Here is a 21139-nt window from a genome sequence, read left to right as displayed (position 1 = left end):
CTGGGATCTATGATTTTATGTGGATGAATTCACCAGTTTTATGGGTCCAAGGAAGGTGACGACCCATAGTTGTACCTTGAGGAGGTGAGAAAGATCACGCAGGTGATGCATGTTTCTGAGTTAGAAAGTGTTGATGTGGTATCTTATAGGTTAAAGGACAAAGATTATGATTGGGTTGTATCATAGAGGAAGGGTAGAGGTAAGGATGCTGCTCCTATGACTTGTCAGGTGTTCTAAGGTGCATTCTTGGACATGTTCTTTCATCTTGAGATGAGGGAAGCAAAGATTAGGAGTTTATGAACTTGAGGCAGGGCTCCATGACTGTTAAAGAGTACTTCTTGAAGTTCAACTAGTTAGCCAAGTATGCTCCTGATTTGATTTCTGACACTTGAGCTAGTATGAGTAAATTCATGACCGGTGTTTCTAGTTTGGTGCTGAAGGAGTGTAGGACTGCGATACTGCATAAGGATATGGATCTGGCTTCGTTGATGATGTATGCATAATAGATAGAGATAGATAAGATAAGGGAGAGAAATAGAGTGAGGGGTAACAAGAGGGCTAGATTAGAGCAACATGAGTTTAGTCAGCCTAGGTTCCATGGAGGGAACCACTCTCAATTTCAGAGACGTTCGTCCATTCTCGCGCTTTCATCATCTAGTACTCCTATTCCTAGAGATAGGCAAGAGTAAGGGGGTAGGTATTTTATGTCTAGGTCGCAGAATAGTGTTAGTAACAGGATTCGCTATCCTCCTTATGCTAAGTGTGGTAGGGATCATCCTGATGAGTGTTTTATATATTTGAGGGGTTGTTTTGGTTATGGCAAGCAGGGCCATAGACTTAGAGATTGTCCACATGCTAGCCAGAGGAACAAAGATGCCCGACCTCAGGCATAGACTACTAGTGCACTAGCTCTTATATCCCATCCTACCCCTGCTCAGGGCACTTCATCTAGCACTACTGGCGGTCAACGTAAGAATAGATTCTATGCCTTACCATCCCATCAGGAGTAGGAGGACTCTCCCGATGTTGTTACTGGTATGCTCTATGTCTTTTGTCTTGATGTTTATGTGTTGTTGGACCCCGGGTCAAGTCTCTCTTATGTGACCCCACTTATAGCTGTGAAATTCAAAATGAGTCCCAAAAAGATTCCTGAGCCTTTCCTAATTTCTACACCCGTAGGGGAGTTAGTTATTGCTAAACAAGTGTTTAGAGATTGTCTTATTACTATTCTTCATAGAGTCATACTTGCTGATTTGATAGAGTCAGACATGGTGGATTTTGACCTTATTCTGGGTGTGGATTAGGTTTATTCTTGTTATGTATCTATAGGCTATCGTACCCGCGTGGTCAAGTTTCAGTTCCCTGATGAACCAATTTTTGAGTGGTCCGGGAGTTCAGTATCTCCCAAGAGTTATTTTATCTCCCATCTTAAAGCCAAAATGATAATATCCAACGGTTGCATCTATCACCTAGTTAGAGTCAAAGACACTAAGTCTGAGGCTCCAACTATTCAGTCAGTCGATATTGTTAATGACTTTCTAGATATTTTTCCAAAAGATCTCCTAGGGGTACCTCCCGATAGAGAGAGAGATTTTGGGATTGACCTTCTTCTTAACACTCGTCCTATTTCTATTCTGTCATATTGTATGGCACCTACTGAGCTTAAGGAGTTGAAAGAGTAACTCAAAGATGTTTTAGACAAAGGTTTCATAAGGCCCAGTATTTCTCCTTGGGGTATACCTGTTCTATTCATGGGGAAGAAAGATGGTTTGTTGTGTTTGTGCATTGACTATCATCAGCTTAACAAGGTTAGAGTCAAAAATAAGTATCCTCTTCTAAGAATTGATGACCTGTTTGATCAGTTGCAAGGTGCAAGTTATTTCTCCAATATAGACCTTAGATCCGGCTATCATCAACTTAAAGTGAGGGAATGTGATATTCTAAACACAACCTTCCGAACTCGCTATGGTCACTTTGAGTTTCTAGTCATGTCTTTCAGGCTAACCAATACCCTAACAACTTTTATGGACCTCATGAATTGAGTGTTCAAGCAATATCTTAATATGTTTGTCATAGTGTTCATAGATGACATCCTTGTGTACTCCCACAGTGAGCATGATCATGCAGATCACCTTAGAATTGTCTTGCAAACTCTTAGAGGTGACCAGTTGTTCGCCAAATTTAGAAAGTGTGAATTTTGACTAAGGTCTGTAGCCTTTCTGGGTCATATTATTTTAGCCGAAGGTATTGGAGTTGATCCCCAAAAGATAGAAGTTGTAAAAAATTAGCCTAGACTATCTCTCCATCTGATATTAGAAGTTTCTTGGGTCTAGCGGGCTACTACCACCATTTTATTGAAGTTTTCTCCTCTATTACATCTTCCATGACCCAGTTGACCCAAAAGAAAGTTAAGTTCTAGTGGTCAGATTCCTGTGAGAAGAGTTTTCAGGAGTTGAAGACTCGACTTACTTCAGCCCCTGTGTTGACTTTCCCTGATGGTACAGATGGTTTTGTGGTGTATTGTGATACCTCTAAAATTAGATTGGGTTGTGTGTTGATGCAAAGAGGTAAGGTTTTAGCCTATGCCTCTAGACAGTTAAAGTCGTATGAGAAGAATTACCCAACCCATGATCTTGAGTTAGCTGTTGTGGTTTTTGCTTTGAAAATCTGGAGACACTATCTTTATGGTGTTCATGTTGATGTGTTTACTGATCGTAAGAGCCTGCAGTATATGTTTACTCAGAGGGATTTAAATCTTAGGCAGAGGAGGTGGTTAGAGTTGTTAAAAAACTATGATATGAGTGCGTTGTATCACCCAAGCAAGGCCAATGTAGTGGCGGATGCCCTTAGCAGATTGTCTATAGGTAGTGTTGCTCATGTAAAGGAAGGTAAGAAAGAGTTAGCTCGTGATGTGCATTGTCTGGCTAGATTGGGTGTTAGGTTGCTTGATTTATCTGAGGGAAGTACTTTGGTGTAAAGTAGTTTTGAATCCTCTTTAGTTTCGGAAGTAAAAGAGAAGCAAGATAGAGATCCTGGTTTGGTCAGACTAAAGGAGTTAGTTAAGGACCAAAAAGTAGAGGCTTTCTCCCAAGAAAGAGATGGCGTGTTGAGATTGTAACGTAGGTTGTGTGTTCCGTGTGTTGATGATCTGAGTTAGAGGATTATGGCTGAAGCATATGGCGCGCGGTATTCTATTCATCCCGATACTACTAAGATGTACCACGACTTACGAAAATTCTATTAGTGGAATAGTATGAAGAACAATATAGATGAGTTTGTAGCAATGTGTGCAATGTGCCAACAGGTTAAGGTAGAGCACCAAAGACCTGGTGGTGTGATATAAGAGTTTGGTATACCCACTTGGAAGTGAGAGGTGATGAATATGGATTTCTTGGCTGGGTTACCTCTTTCGCGCGGTCATCATGATTCTATTTAGGTTGTTGTACACAGGATGACTAAGTTCGTGCCTTTATTGCCCATGCATATATCTTATATAGCTGAGGATGATGCTAAATTGTATATCCGGGAGTTAGATAGGCTATACGGAGTTTCCTTGTCTATCATTTCGGATAGGGGTACTCAATTTAATTCACAGTTGTAGAGGGTATTTTAGCAGGGTCTTGTTACCCAAGTTCTTTTGAGTTCTGCTTTTCATCCGCAGACAGATAGTCAGGATGAGAGGACCATTCAGACCCTTGAAGACATATTGAGGTTGTGTGCTCTTGATTTCAAAAAAAGTTGGAATGAGCATTTGCTATTGATATAGTTCACCTATAACAATAGTTACCATGCTAGTATCACCATGGCACTATTTGAGGCCTTGTATGGTAGAAGATGTAGATCACCCATAGGTTGGTTTGAAGTAGGTAAAGCTGCCGTGATTGGGCCTGATGCAGTGTTTGAAGCTATGGACAAAGTTAAGTTGATTAGAGAGGTTAAAGATAGCTCAGAGTAGTAGAGGCTTTGTAAGACTAGTTATCAAATTGTTAGTATGTTGAGATTTCCAGTATTATGGTCATTTGGACTAAGTATTTTCTTCGTATTTTATAGCATTTGATACGACAATGCTAGTGTTTTGTTTATTTCTTCTCGAAATAAGTTATTTTATGTAGTGACAAGCTCAAAGGGTAAGCTTGGGGCTACTGGTAGCCTTAAGCACCATATGACGTTCCAAGAGGAGATTTTGGGTCGTTATAAACTTGGTATCAGAGCCTAAGGTTTAAGGAGTCCTAGGGAGTCTGAAAAGACACGTTGAGTAGAGTCTTGTTCATCAGTGTGTAACGCGCTATATCTATGAGCAAGAGGCTACAAAATGATTTAGGAAAAAATTGCTCTTTCTTTTAGATTATATCATGCCTATAGTTGTCCCTCTTATCTAATAATTTATGCTCTCTTATTTCTAAAAATGCCTCCCCCGTTGAGGAAATGCCCACAAAAATGATAATGAGCAACCCCAACCTGTTGATCCCTTGAATGAGATAGTGTCTCATGCTGTGTTCTGGGCGACCTTTCAGGATTTAGTCTAAGTATTCACCACTAATGTTCAGGCCAATAACCAGGCCGCAGTTGCAAATTAGTAGGGAGGTGATTTAGCTGCTGCTAGGATTCGTGATTTTATGTGGATGAATCTGCCAGAGTTTTATGGGTCTATGGCTGGAGAGAACCCCTAATTATACCTTGAAGAGGTGAAAAAGATCACACAGGTGATGCATGTTTCTGAGGAAGAAAGTGTTAAGCTGACATCTTACAGGTTGAAGGATATTGCTTATGACTGGGTTGTATTATAAAGGAAAGGTAAAGGTGAGGGTGTTTCTCCTATGACTTGGCAGGTATTCCAAGATACATTCTTAGACAAGTTCTTTCTGCTTGAGATGAGGAAAGCGAAGATTGGGAGTTTATAAACTTAAGGCAGGGCCTATGACTGTTAAGGAGTACTGCTTGAAGTTCAACCAGTTGGCCAAGTATGCTCCTGATTTGATTTCTGACACCCGAGCTAGTATGAGCAAGTTTATGATAGGTGTTTCTGGTTTGGTACTGAAAATGTGTAGGACGACGATACTGAATAGGGATATAGATTTGGCTAGGTTAATGATACATGCACAGCAGATAGAGGCAGATAAGATAAGGAAGAGAGATAGAGTGAGGGGTAACAAGAGGACTAGATCCTAGCAGCATGAGTATAGTCAGGCTAGTTTCCATAGAGGGAACCGCCCATAGTTCCATAGTCGTTCGTGTATGCCAGCACCTTCATCAGCTAGTGCTTCTGCACCTAGAGATAGGCAGGAGCAAGAGAATAGGTCTTTTATGTCTGGGTCGCAGAATAGTATAAGTAATAGACCCCACTATCCTCCTTGTCCTAAGTGTGGTAGAGATCATCCCAGTAAGTGTTTAGTGGATCAAAGGTGTTGTTTTGGTTGTGGCAAGCTGGGCCACAAACTTAGAGATTGTCCGCATTCTAGGCAGGCCAACAGAGATTCTCGACCTCAGGAACAGACTACTAGGCAGCAGCTACTGTACCTCATCCCACCTCTATTCAGGGTGCTTCATCTAGCACTACTGGTGGTCAGCACCAGAACAGATTCTATGCCTTACCATTCCATCAGGAGCAGGAGGACTCTCCCTATGTTGTTACTGGTATTCTCCGTGTCTTTTTCTTCGATGTTTATGTGTTGTTGGAGATCGGGTCAAGTTTCTCTTATGTGACTCCATTAGTCGCTGTGAATTTTGAAATGAGTCCCAAAAAGATTCCTAAGCCTTTCCTAGTTTCCACACCAATAGGGGAGTCAGTGGTTGCTAAGCAAGTGTACAAAAATTATCCTATTACTGTTCTTCATAGAGTCATATTTGCTGATTTGATAGAGTTAGACATGGTGGATTTTGACCTTATTTTGGATATGGATTAGGTTTATTCTTGCTATGCATCTATAGATTGTCGTACCCGTGTGGTCAAGTTTTAGTTCCCTGATGAACCAGTTCTTGAGTGGTCCGGGAGTTTGATATCTCCCAAGGGCCATTTTATTTCCTATCTCAAAGGCAAAAAGCTAATATCCAAAGGTTGCATCTATCACCTAGTTAGAGTCAAAGACACTAAGTCTGAGGCTCCAAATATTCAGTCAGTCAGCATTGTTAATGAGTTTCCTGATGTTTTTCTGGAAGATCTCCTAGGGGTTCCTCCTAATAGAGAGGTAGAATTTGGGATTGACCTTCTTCTTGAAACTCAGCCCATTTTTATTCCTCCATATCATAAGGTACTTATAGAGCTTAAGGATTTGAAAGAACAACTCAAAGATCTTTTAGACAAAGGTTTCATAAGGCCCAGTGTTTCTCCTTGGGGAGCAACTATTTTGTTTGTGCAAAAGAAAGATGGTTATTTACGTATGTGAATTGACTATCGTCAGCTTAATAAGGTCACAGTCAAAAATAAGTATCCTCTTTCGAGAATTGATGACTTGTTTGATCAATTTCAAGGTGCGAGTTACTTCTCCAAGATAGACCTTAGATCCGGCTATTATCAGCTTAAAGTGAGGGAATATGATATTCCAAAGACAGCCTTCCGAACCCTCTATGGTCACTTTGAGTTTCTAGTTATGTCTTTCAGGCTAACCAATGCCCCAGCAGCCTTTATGGACCTCATGAATTGAGTTTTCAAGCAATATCTTGATATGTTTGTCATTGTTTTCATAGATGACATCCTTGTGTACTCCCATACTAAGAACGACTATGCAGATCACCTTAGAATTATCCTGGAAACTCTTAGAGAACACCAGTTGTTCGCCAAATTTAGTAAGTGTAATTTTCGCTAAGATTAGTAGCTTTTCTGGGTTATATTGTTTCAGCTGAAGGCATTAGAGTTGATCCCCAAAAGACAGAAGCTGTAAGAAATTGTCCTAGACTTATTTCCCCATCTGACATTAGAAGTTTCTTGGGTTTAGCTGGATACTATCGCTATTTTATTAAAGGTTTCTCTTTTATTACGTCTCCTATGAGAAGAGTTTTCAAGAATTGAAAACTTGACTTACTTCAGCCCCTATGTTGACTTTGCCTGATGGTACAAATGGTTTTGTGGTGTATTATGATGCCTCTAAAGTTGGTTTGGGTTGTGTGTTGATGCAAAGAGGTAAGGTTATAGTCTATGCCTCTAGACAGTTGAAGCCGCATGAAAGAAACTACCCAACCCATGATCTTGAATCAGCTGTTGTGGTCTTTTCTTTGAAAATCTGGAGACGCAATCTTTATGGTGTCCATATTGATGTGTTTACTGATCATAAGAGCCTGCAGTATGTGTTTACCCAGAGGGATTTGAATCTTAGGCAAAGGAGGTGGTTAGAGTTGTTAAAAGACTATGATATGAGTGTGTTGCATCACCCGAGCAAGGCCAATATAGTAGCAGATGCTCTTAGCAGGTTGTCCATGGGTAGTTTTGCTCATGTAGAGAAAGGTAAGAGTTAGCTCATGATGTGCATTATCTTGCTAGATTAGGTGTTAGGTTGCTTGATTCATCTAAGAGAAGTACTTTGGTACAAAGCAGTTTTGAATCCTCTTTTGTTTTGGAAGTGAAGAAGAAGCAAGATCGAGATCCTAGTTTGGTCAGACTAAAGGAGTCAGTTAAGGACAAAAAGGTAGAGGTTTTCTCCTAAGGGGATATGGCGTATTGAGATTGCAGGGTAGGTTGTGTGTTTCGTGTTTTGATAAACTGAGGCAGAGGATTATGGCTGAAGTGCATGGTGCGCGATATTCCATTTATCCCGGCACTACCAAGATGTACCATGACTTTTGGGAAATCCATTAGTAGAGTGGTATGAAGAAGAATATATTTAAGTTTATAGCAAAGTGTGCAACGTGCCAACAGTTTAAGGTAAAACACCAAAGACTTGGTGGTGTGATGCAAGAGTTTGGTATACCCACTTGGGAGTGAGAAGAGGTGAATATGGACTTTGAGATTGGTTTACCTCTTTTACGTCGTCATCATGATTCTATTTGGGTTATTGTAGATAGACGGACTAAGTCTGTGCATTTCTTGCTCGTACATACATCTTATACAACTGAGGATTATGCTAGATTGTATATCTGGGATCTATAGGCTGCATGGAGTTCCCTTGTCTATCATTTCGGATAGGGGTACTCAGTTCACTTCTCTGTTTTGGAGAGCGATTCAGTAGGGTCTTGGTACCCAAGTTCATTTGAGTTCCACTTTTCATCCATTGACAGATGGTCAGGCTGAGAGGACTATTTAGACTCTAGAATATATGTTAAGGGCATGTGCTCTTGACTTCAAAGGTAGTTGGGATGAGCATTTTCCATTGATAAAGTTTTTTTATATCAATAGTTACCATGCTAGCATCGAGATGGTACCATTTGAGGCTTTATATGGTAGAAGATGTAGATCACCCATAGGTTGGTTTAAAGTGGGTAAAGCTGCTGTGATTGGGTCTAATGCAGTGTTTGAGGCTATGGATAAAGTTAAGTTGATTAGAGAAAGGTTGAAGATAGCTCAGAGTCGTCAAAAGTCATATGCCGATGTGAGGAGAACAGGTCTTGAGTTTGAGGTGGGTGATTTGGTGTACTTAAAGATTTCACCCATGAAAAAGGTGAAAAGTTTTGGTAAAAAAGGGAAGCTTAGTCCCTGTTATGTGGGCCCCTATAGAGTTTTGAGTTGTGTTGGTAAAGTAGCCTATGAAGTTGAGTTGCCCGCAGAGTTATCAGCCGTTCATCCTTTTTTTCATGTCTCCATGCTTAAGAAGCATATTGGTGATTCCGTTGTAGTGGATCCTTCGGAGAGTGCTGATATTCAGAACAATCTTTCATTCGATGAGATTCCTGTTGAGATCCTAGATTTTTAGATCCATAGACTGAGGAACAAAGAGGTTTCCTTGGCCAAAGTTTTGTTGAGGAACCAGTTGTTGAGGGCTCTACTTGGGAGGCAGAAGAAGACATGTGAGCCAAGTATCCGCACCACTTTTCCGCGAGTTCAGATCATGCCGAAGGTATTATTCTTCCTTACTTCAGCCCTTCTAAATCTAAAGTTCAGCTATATATCTATTCTTGTATGAGTTCTTGCAATTTTTGAAGTATTTAAGAGTTTAGAAAGATTTTGAGCCATTTAGCAAATTGCTTCAGCTATGTGTACTCAATTTTTCATGTGTTCTTGGTCTAACAAGCGACATTCGAGGATGAATATTCCCAAGGGAGAGATATTGTAATACCCCAGATTTCTTTAAGTCGAGTTTCATCTTTAAGAAGAGTAAGGGCTGATATCCCAAGTGATAAATATATTAAATCGTGTAGAATTTCTCTAATATTGTCTTTTTTTCATGTATAGAATTGAATTAGCTTTCCAATGATACCAATTTCGTCCAAATCCGATATTAGGGTGAGAAGTTATGGCCGTTTTACTGAGAGTTGTTGGAACTGCCCAGGTGCAACGGACAGGTTGACGGACCATCGAGTTTGTGATGGACTGTCGGCCATACTGTCGCAACCAAGGCAGTGACTCCCTCTTCTACCTCAAGTGTGACGGCCAAGATGACAGACCATCAAGATAGTGATGGACCGTTGCTAGGACCATCGCAATTAAGGTAGTGTTACTTTTTTCTGACCAACGTGCGATGAACGATCCGACGGACCATCAGACTAGCGACGGACCATCACTCCGACCATCACAAATCCCGTTCATTACTTTTGTAGTCGTTTTAAAAGGACTTTTTGGAATTTTCCCCTTTTAACACTTAGATATATGCAAAACAAAGCATATGACTTCATTATCTCCCAAAACATCCAAAGGCTAGGGTTTCTTCCTCAAGAACAAACCCAAAACCCTTCTCCAAGAAATTCAAGAACTCACCATAGATTCTACAAATTGAGTTGAGATTCAAGTTCCCAAAGTTCAAGGCTTCAAGAACCCTCTCTCAAAGAGTAAGAAGAAGAGTTTTAAGCAAGATTGTTCATCTAGTTTCACAATCTAAGGTATGTGGGGTTTGAACAAAGACAATTCTTTCGTCCTTGTTCCCAAAACTTGTTTTAAATTACAAAGATATATGACTTTATGAGTTCTCCTATGAATTTGAAGTATGGTTTGATACCCAATATTACTATGCGTGAGATTTTGAAATTTGCCAATGTTCTAGAAATTGAAGTACATGAGTATGTTGAGATTTTAAGACAAATTGCTGAACATCCTAGATTTCTATATGATTTGTGTATCCTTATGGCATCTAGTATGTATTTTGATGAGTTTTAACTTGAGATTTGATTATGGATCACTAAACCTTACTTGAGATTTCAGTTTCTATGAACTTTTGTTCTATAAGCACCCATGATTTGAGTATTTTGAGATCATTGAAAAGTTTTGACCTTAATGGTCATAGTATCTTTGAAATATACTTTACCAAATAAGATTACAGATTTTATAGTTGGGTTCTTATGAACCATGAGATTATTTTAAAGTGGATTTCCCTGAGATGAGCGTAGCTAACTAAAGGGAGTAGTATTTAGCACCGAGTTGGGTAAGTTACTTCGATTTCATACCCCAGAACTATGTGCCACCATAGGATTGAGATTTATAGGCTTGAGGTTGAGATAAGTGTTCACTGAGTTAAGGTTATACTCCCTGGAAAGAGTATAACGTCTCTCCCCTACGTGAGTTTTCTTTATTAGGAGGATAAAACGTTGGACTCCATGTAGCTCGCATGGTTTATGTCAGTTAAGAGAACCTCCCTTGAGATAGAATATTTTCCCTAAAGTTTTGAGATAAGTGATTTTTCCTAATAGTAAGATTTTCAAAATAGTTTCTTGAAGTAAAATTTTTCCAAGAAGAAAGTAGTTTTCTCTACTAGTAAGAGTTATAGAATTCCAAGTTCCAAGTGTCTTGAGTTAAAAGAGTTCCAAGTTCTTGAGCATTAAAGAAGTTTTACTCTCCATGAGATATATGCATGATTTTGAAAGTGTTGTTTAAAGCTTTCTTTAGTATTTGAGTAATGAGAATAAGAGAATAATTTAGATTTTAAAGCTAAATTATAATGACTCACGAGATTTGTGTTACATGATTCATTCTACATGATTTATGAGCTTTATATTTTAGACGTATTCAAGCTATGTGAGTCATTCATATTTGCATGCATGATTTGATTAAAGAATATGGATATTGTTTTTTGTAAATGCATACACGCCCATATACTCAGTACATTCCCAAGTGCCGATCCACATATACGTCTATGTGCTACATTGTCTTATAATGTAGGTTCAGGTGCTCAATCCCAGCCTCGTCAATGATTTCTAAGTACCTTTGTCTACATCTCCACAGTATTGAGTCCTTATGGTTCGAGGACCTATCTTTAGACATTTCAATATTGTTAGTAGACATATTATTGCTTTCAGTTCAGTTTGAGTCAGTTGGGGACCTATCCCAATAGCTCTCTAGTAGACGTGAGTAGTAGAGGCTTTGTCAGACTAGTTATCATATTATGAGTTGGTTGAGATTTCTAGTAGTGTGGTCATTTGGACCAAGTATTTTCTATCATTTGATACGACAGTGCCAATGTTTTGTTTATTTCTTCTCAAAATGAGTTATTTTATGTAGTGACAAGCTCAAAGGGTTAGCTTGGGATTACTTGTAGCCTTAAGCACTGTGTGACATCTCGGGAGGAGATTTTAGGTCGTTATACAACAACCATTCTTTTGTTATCAATCAACATGATTTTTTCATAGTGAGCGCGAACCCATTCTTCGTTACTTAGTTCGGCTTCCTAAATAATCCTTAAGGAAGGTATGTTAGCCTCAGTAGGTATCACAGCTTCATTCCCATAAATAAGTAGATACGGAGTTACCCTGGTGGAAGTTCGAACTAGTGTCCAATACCCTAGTAAAGCGTAAGGCAACATCTCATGCCATGATTTATCATTTTCGACCATCTTCCTCAAAATCTTCTTCATATTCTTATTGACGGCTTCCACAGCTCTATTCATCTGTGGGTGATATGCGGTTGAGTTGCGATGAATAATTTTGAACTGTTCACAAATCTCATTCATTAAGTGACTATTCAAGTTTGCCTCATTGTCAGTAATGATCGATTCTGGAACTCCAAACCTGCAAATCAAGTTATTTTTGATGAAATCTGCCACAACTTTCTTGGTGACGCCTCTATATAAAGCAGCTTTGACCCCTTAGTAAAGTAATCAATAGCAACCAAAATAAATCTATGCCCATTTGACACCGGTGGTTCAATTGGTTCGATAACGTTCATACCCCAAGCTACAAAAGGCCAAGGTAAACTCAACGCATGAAGCTCATGTGGAGGCATTCAAATCAAATCTCCGCGTATCTAACATTTTGGGCATTTCTGTACATACTTGCTACAATCATTTTCCATAGTCATCTAGAAGTAACCAGTTCTCAGGATCTTTCTAGCAACGACAAACCCATTCATGTAGGGCCCGTAAATTCTAGCATGTAACTTCTTCATTAATTTATTGGCTTTCGCAGCGTCTACATATCTTAAGAAACCAAAGTCTGGAGTCATCCTAAGAAGGATTTCCCCACTTGGAAAATAATTCTTTGCCAAACGCCGGATTGTCTTCTTCTAATTGTTGCTGGCCTCTTCAGGATACATCCCAGATTCTAAATACCTTTTAATATCATAGTACCATGGCTTTCCATCCGGCTCCTCTTCAACATGTGCACAATAAATGGGTTGCTCCTTCAAGCTTATTTCCAAAGGATCAATGTAATTCTGATCTGGGTGTTGAATCATGGAGGATATAGTGGCCAAGGAGTCGACAAACTCATTTTGTATCCTTGGGATATGTCTGAAATCAACTTCCTTGAATCTTCCACATAATTTCTGCACCAGCTCCACATAAGGAGTAATCTTGGAGTTCTTTACCGCCCATTCTCCTCGTACCTGGTGAATCAGCAAATCTGAGTCTCCGATGACTAGCAATTCATGAACACCTATATCAAGCGCCAATTTGAGTCCTAGAATAGCTTTATATTCGGCCATGTTATTGGTGCATAGGAAACACAACCTAATTGTTACTAGATAGTGTTGTCTTGTTTCTAACACCAAAACTGCTCCGACTCCTGAACCTTTAAAGTTGATCACTCCGTCAAAGAAAATCTTCATCCAGGATAAATCTCCACGATGTCTTCTCCTATGAATAAAATCTCTTCATTTGGGAAGTAAGTTCAAAGCGGCTTATATTTATCGTCAACCGGATTCTCTGCAAAGGCTTGCCCCTTGATTTCCTTTTGAGTCACATACACAATGTCGAACTCACTCAACAATATTTTCCACTTGGCTAGCTTTCCCGTAGGCATGACTTTTTGGAATATATACTTCAATGGATCCATTTTGGAAATGAGGTATGTTGTGTATGACGACAAATAATGCCTCAACTTTTGTGCAGCCCAAGTTAAAGTGCAACATGTATTTTCTACAAGTGTGTAATGGGCGTCATACAACGTAAACATTTTACTCAAATAGTAGATGGCTTTCTCTTTCTTACCGGTCTCATCATGTTGCCTGAGGATACATCTGAAAGCATTTTCTAAGACTGACAGGTAAAGCAACAACGAACTTCTTTCCCTTGATGGAACCAAAACTGGCGGCGCAAACAAGTATTCCTTGATTCGGTCAAAAGCTTTCTGATATTCTTCTTTCCACTCATTCAATGAATATTTTTTCAACATCTTGAGAATTAGCTCACATATGACTATTGACTGGGCAATGAACTTGCTAATGTAATTCAAATGATCCAGGAAAATCATAACCTCTTTCTTGGTCCTCGGCGGTGGCGAATCCTGAATTGTCTTGATTTTGGATGGGTCTAGCTCGATGCCCCTTCTGCTAACTATGAACCCCAGTAATTTCCTGGTCGGCACACCAAAAGAACACTTAGAAGGATTTAACTTCAAATTATACTTTCTTAATTTATTGAAGAATTTTTCCAAATAGGTCAGATGATCCGAACTCTCGTGGGATTTGATAATTACATCATCCACGTACACCTCAATCTCTTTATGAATCATATCATGGAAAATCATTGTCATAGTCTTCATGTATGTTGTACCCGCATTCTTAAGACCAAACGTGTAACGACCCGAAATCGTCTCCCGAGACGTCACACGGTGCCTAAGGCTACGAGTAGCCCCAAGCTAACTCTTAGAGCCGGTTTCTACCAATGACACTCAATTCAAGATAAAAATGGACTCAACACTAGCCTAGTCATATCACATGAAAGGAAATATGGAAAAGATACTCGGTCCATAAGACTACAATATAGAGAAATCTCAACAAAACCATAATATTGAATCCTCGACACATCACAAGTTTGACACTAGTCTGACAAAGCCTCTACAAATCAAAATCTAGAGAGCCATTGGGACAAGTCCCCAACTAACTCGAAATGAAATAAAGATAAAACATAGTCTCTCAAACACTGAGACATCTATAGATCGGTCCTCAAACTAGGATGACTCACCACTATAGAAAATGTAGGCAAGGTACTCAAAGAATCATGGGCGAGGCTAAGACTGAGCACCTGAACCTACGTTATGACATAATGTAGAACATAGAAATATGGATCAGTACTTGGAATGTACTGAGTATGCGGGGGGTAATGCATATGAATAAGATAGTAACAATCTTCTTGAATCAAATCATGTATGCATTATGAGACGAATCATATGGCTTGAGAAAGTATAAGATGTAAAGCTCATAAATCATAAATAATGAGCCATGTAACACAAATATCATGAGTCATCATTGTTTAACATCAAAACCGGAAAACTTCTCTTATTCTAAATACCTAAAGGCAAAGGGGCCTTAAACAATACTTTCAACTCATGCATATGTCTCATGGAGAGTAATACTTCTTTAATGCTCAACACTTCATAACCATTTAGAACTCGTATACATTGAATTCGGAACCATATATCTTGAAAACATACTTGAAGGCATTTCATTCACTTAAGCAAAATATCTCATTTTAAGCTTTAGGAAAATCACTCTATTTCAAATAGAAAGTATTCTAGTTTACGGAGGAAATTTACCTCAAAGCTTTATGAAAATACTATAACAAGGAAAGATTCTTTCATTTAGGAAAATAAACCATAGGGGAAAAAATAAGTATTTGATCTTATCGTTTGAAAGAAAAAGGGAGATTCTCGTAATCAACATAAACCATGCGAGCTACATGGAGTCCAACGTTTTGCCCTCCTAAGGAAGAGACCCCACATTAGGGAGGAGCATCATACTCTAGCCAAGGAGTATAACCTAGGTCTAGTGATCACTAAATGAAACTCAGCCTCGAGCCAAATCATAATCATCATAAACTTGGCCTCAAGCCCAACCTACGGTGGCACGTAGTTTTAGGGTAAGAAACTATAGTAACTGCTCGGTGCTAAATACTACTCTCTTTAGATTATCTGCACTCATCTCATAAAAATACACTTTTGGAAAAATCACATGGTTCACCACGAACCCAATAATCAAATCGATAATCTCATATAGTGAAGTGGATTTCAAAGATCAAGGACCATTAGGTCAATTCATTTCTCAATCATCTCAAAATACTCAAATCATGGGTGCTCATAGCACAAGAGTTCATAATTTCACAAGTCACAAATAGGGCTTACTAACCCATAGTTCAATCTCAAGTTAATGCTTATCGAAAGCAATATATATAGCATATAGAGTCATAAATCATATGGAAATCTGGGAATTTCAGCCATTTCATCTCAAAATCTCAATATAGTCATATGCTTCAATATTTCAAACATTGCAAATATTAGATTCTCAAGGAGTAAAATCATGGGTTTATATCCAGCTGCAATTTCACAATAAAACATGTAGAAATCATGCCATTTGAGTCATAAATCATGGGACATATCAAAATAATGCATTCAATCATAATGGGTGAAAACCCCAATTCAAATTCATGTAAAAACCTCATATATTTCAAGAATTTTATGAGATAAGTAGCCTTTTGGGCACAAGGGTGAAAGGGTTACCCTTGTTCAAAAACCCCGCATACCTTGAATTAGAAGCTTTTAATGAACTCTCACTTTTGGAACTCTATTCGTGCTCTAGAATGAGGGTTCTTGAGGTCCTTGACTTAGGAACTTTGAATCTTGACTCAATTTAGGAAATCCATGGTGGATTCTTGAGATTCTTGGAAGAGGTTTTGAGTACTTAGGGTTCTTGTTGAGAGAAAACTTGATAAAACCCTTATAGGACGCGTGCAAATGGCTTTAGTGTTCCATGATTTTATAGGCTTGAAAAAAGTCCAAAACGCCCTTTTAAATATCTGTGTGAAACTAGAAAAATTGAACTGGAACCCGATTTCCCTGGCCTCTGCGACACGCCACTAATCGCGCTGGCTCAGTGAAATTTGACAATTGGGAAAATGGCATCCTCCGTGACGCGGAGCCATTGCAATTTCCAACTGGTTGGGACCTGGGACTCCTCCGTGATGTGCCACAATAGCAGAGTCCCACTAAAAATTGACAATTGCTAAATGGACCCTCTCTGCAATGCGCTAGGCTCTCAAATGATGCAGTTTTATGATGAAGGCTTAAATTGGCCATAACATCTTACCCGGGTGTCCGATTTGGGCAAATCTTATATCGATAGAAATCTAATCAGATTTCCCATGTGATAAAAAGTAGAAATTAGGAAAATTCTATATAGTTAACACGTTACTCATCTAGGAAGCAACTTCTCAATCTTTGAGGGCCGAAATCATGCCTCACTCGACATACCCTACGACTCAAACTACGAGGGAACTTTGCAGGGCCTTAAAAAATTGCATTACCCTATAATGATAAACACCCTAGCGTAAAATGAAATTTGTCTTTTCATCATCTTCCTCATCCATTAATATCTGATGATACCCAGCGAAGCAATCCATGAAAGACTGCATTTCTTGCTTCGCATAATTATTGATAAGGATGTGGATGTTAGGCAGCGAAAAATTATCTTTAGGACTGGTTCTATTCAAATCTCTATAATCAACACAAATTAGAATCTTGCCATCCTTCTTCAGCACTGGGACAATGTTGGCTAGCCATGTTAGATATTTTGTGACCTCCACAACCTTGGACTGAATTTGATTTATCACGTCTTCCTTGATCTTCAGACTTAAATCCGGCTTGAATTTTTGCATTTTTTGATTGACTGGATCAAACTCGAGATTGATCTGTAACTTATGCAATACAATGTTAGTTCTCAATCCCGGCATATCATCACAGGACCAGGCAAATACATCAATGTACTCCCGCAATAAGTGAATGAGTTCTCTTTTTTGTGCTTCTACTAAGTGAACACTGACACTTGTTTGTTTGATTTCCTCATGCTCGCCTAGGTTGACCATTTTGATTTCCTCCAGGTTGGGCTTCTCTCGATTCTCAAATTCTTCTATATCTTCTACTAACCACTCCTCATCACCTTATTTCCAATCATCATGACATGACATGACATTGGCAGATTTTAAATTACTGCTACTATAATAAACAAACAAACCAAGTTAGGTAATAATAAGATAATAACAATATAATAAAATATATTAATGTAATCATATTTCAAATAACTTCTTAAATAAAGGGAGGCCTTTTCATTGAAATTTGGGAAATAAGTACAAACTATGGCTCATGACTAGCACAAATACGAGCCCATGCCTTTTTTAAAGCAATAAAATACGAAAAGAAAGTTTGAGACATAAAGGGTGGATTACGGGGCCTCCTTCGGATCATCACCAATTTTAAAAACTACTAGTAACTGCCCTTTCATCTACCGTGATGGGTGATGGGTTATGAGTGACGTGGAGGTCCATTTTTGCAAAGCCTCCCCTAGTGCAACCTTCTTTACCCCACTAGACTTTGGAAAACCATCTGGTACAACATTGCATCCTTCGAACAGATTTCCAATCCTATCCCTAAGACCATCATCATTTGACATCTCACGCACGGGAAATGATTAGTACAGGAGCGGAAGGGCCTAGATAGACTCGCCTTTGTTTTATCTTCATTGTCATCATCCTTTATTGGTTGGTACCCTATCCCACGCTTAGATGCTTTTTATGGGACCATAATGGGCTCAGTAATTCCTTTCAAATTCTCACCCAAGATACTTAAGGTAGCCATGACTTTCTCTATCTTTTCCACTCCTTTTATCTTTTTGGAATTTTGCGAATCCACCTTAGTAATAGTCTTACTAGGTACCCATTCTCCCACTATTTTGATCATGCTAAATGTGGCCCCCTCATGTTTAGGCAATGGATTATTAGTGATATTTGGTGTCGGTGCCTGAACAATGATGATCTTCTGATCAATCAAGTCTTGGATCTTGTGTTTCAGATGATGCAATCTTCAGTATTATGCTCGGATACTTCTAAATGATATGCACAGACTTGATCGACCTGCAAGAATCAGGAATTGAGATTGGTAGGCTTTGGTGGAATAGGCTATAAATAACTAGCTTTTATCAATCTTCCAAAGAGCTGGGTATAACTTTCAGCCAATAAAGTAAATTTTCTTGGTGGTTTCTTTTTGAGGTTTAAACGTGGGGGGTTATATTGGTTTTGATTAGTGGGAAGAGGTAAGTGATAATAGTTTGGAGGTGCTTGAACGTTTATTTAGTTATTTGGAAAAGTATCTCGAACATAAGACTAATAATTTGGTTGCGAAACTTGGTATTGAGGTAAAATACTTGAAAGTGGAGCTTGGTATTGGGATTGGATATTTGGGAATGGAGCTTGGTACTGGGATTGAATATTTGGAAGTGGAGTTTGGTTTTGAGGAGAAAGTTGGGTGGTGGGTAGATTCGGAGGTGGATTTTGTAGATTCGAGTATGAATTTTGCAGATTTGGGAGCGGGTTTTATGGGGTCAAGGATGGATTTTGCGGATGGTAAGTATCTGGGTTATTTTCTCAATTGGTGTTTTAGATAAATTGAGGAGCAAAAGTGGACGATATGTTATTTGGATGGTCCTCGAGAATAGGCGTACTGAGGGGAGAGATCAAGAGCAGAGTCCCATGCCCTCCTGGAGTGAGAGCATTGACAGTGATGACATGGTTAGCCAAGTCTCGAGTGCTATTCATTTCCTCCTGAAGCATTTCCAATTTTCTTGTGAGTTCAGCAATTATCTCACTTTGTTCTGCTATTACATTATCCCTGGTGGTCAATGCATTTTCCTCGTCACTTTCAGTCACATTTGAATGATGGTTAGGGGATGGGATCTTATGTGCTTTTGATCGGGTGAAGTAAGCATGTTCTTCCATCTTGTTTCAACACGGAGTAATTTTCTATTATCTGTAAAGTAAAATAATAGAGTTGTTTGTGTCATAGCCAAACCGATCCACGGGAGCATGGTGGATAAATTTGTCTTTAACTCAAACAAACTCACATAGACATATAAGGTAGTTATATCACATAAACAGTATAACAACGTGCATCCTAACTGGGGTGACCCTTTTTGAACCAAGGGTTTAAGCCTGACGAATTTTGAAGAAAATATATGCCTTTTTAAAGCCAATTCATTATCCCCCAAAAACCTTTATAGGTGTGACAAAATTTGCACAAAAGGGATACAATCTTTAGGGAAAAGGAAAATAACATAAGAAAAAGAACAATATCCCGCACAGGGGACAGGAAATACTAGCTCCTGAATACTCTTCTATCGGCCTTCGCTATCTTAGCTTTGTCCACTTCTTGTCATTAGTGACATCCATTGATAATCAATCTATTTCCGTATAACTGTGATCTAGATGCTAACGTCCAAATCGATCAATTTCTTTCTTGGCTTGCTTCAATTCCTTCTTCAATTGGTGTGTGATTGAGGTATCCTTACATGAAAGTAAGCAAAGAAAGCCTTCTCCTAATCCCCAAAGGATAATGGATTGGATTAAAAAAACATACATTTCTTCAACAAATAAATATGATTCATCTATAATTGATTCAGGGTCAATAGACGCAGGGCAGGTTTTCTAATGGGCCCAATACCCCCTCGGGTATTGGGTCGTCCTAGGCTTATGCCTAAAAGAGGGTTTTGGTTTAGCTCTATCCTAAGTGTCTAGAGTGGGTTTGGACACAGGTTCCCAAGAGGACAACTTGAGTTTGGAAACACGAACAACCTCCGACTGCCTAACATTTCGGTAAACTATCCTGTTTCCAATATTTTATTTGGAATTGAACAACAGTGTCCGGGACATCCATGAAACCCCAAAATATTATAACAATTAATGCAGCAACATGCCGTAAAATGCATTAATTAAATTCCACAAGAATCAAAAAACATAAATACGTAAAATAGTTAGTCGAAAGAAGACATCAAACATTTGTTTAGAACCTAGTTAAATATCCATTTCTATTTTGTTTAAGAAATTTTGACTTTTTGAAGATTCGCCACTTAATATTGAAAAGGAATTAAGAAACCTTTATTAGATACTTTAAATGATCCAAAATAGAACAATCATTTAAAATTTAAAGATCCTGAGTAAGCGGTTCCTATTAACATTTTAGAAAGGTTTGAGGCACCTAAAACCTCCGCTAAGTTGCGGTTATCCAGACTGTTTGAAAACATCTTTTGACTAACTTCAAAAAGATTAATTTGTTGAAAAGTGATGGATTTTTTAGCAAAGACTTGTGTAAAAAAGATTTAAGCGACTTAGTAGGGATCATAACTAAGTCTAAATAAAATTAATAAGCAAATAAACACATAAAAGGGGAAAGGGAGGAAAAAGTAAAAGATTTAGACCATTGGGCCCAAATCGATAAACCCTGTCCTAATCTAGTTGGACTTTCAGTCCATAACCTATCCTAAACTATTTTTTCAGGCCTGTTGGCCCAAAATATGTTCCACCTGTATTAAATTTACAACTTTGGCTTCAAGTCCGAAATGAATAAATAAATAAGTAAATAAATAAATAAAGATATAAATAAATACATAAATAAAAAAATAAATAAGGGCAACAATGAATAAGTAAACTAAAAATGAGACTTTCAAGTCCCCTTTTTCGCTTCAAGGATGAGATTGCAACTCATTCTTCTTGCATTGATATGCCATACAATCGACTTTTAGTTTTGAGGATATAGGACTCATTGCCTCTTCAAAAATGCAACGGGAGGAATCCCTTGTGGACTCCAAGTA

Source organism: Capsicum annuum, chromosome 3, assembly GCF_002878395.1.
Source record: "Capsicum annuum cultivar UCD-10X-F1 chromosome 3, UCD10Xv1.1, whole genome shotgun sequence".
Classification (NCBI taxonomy): domain Eukaryota; kingdom Viridiplantae; phylum Streptophyta; class Magnoliopsida; order Solanales; family Solanaceae; genus Capsicum; species Capsicum annuum.
Note: the sequence above shows the minus strand (reverse complement) of the source record.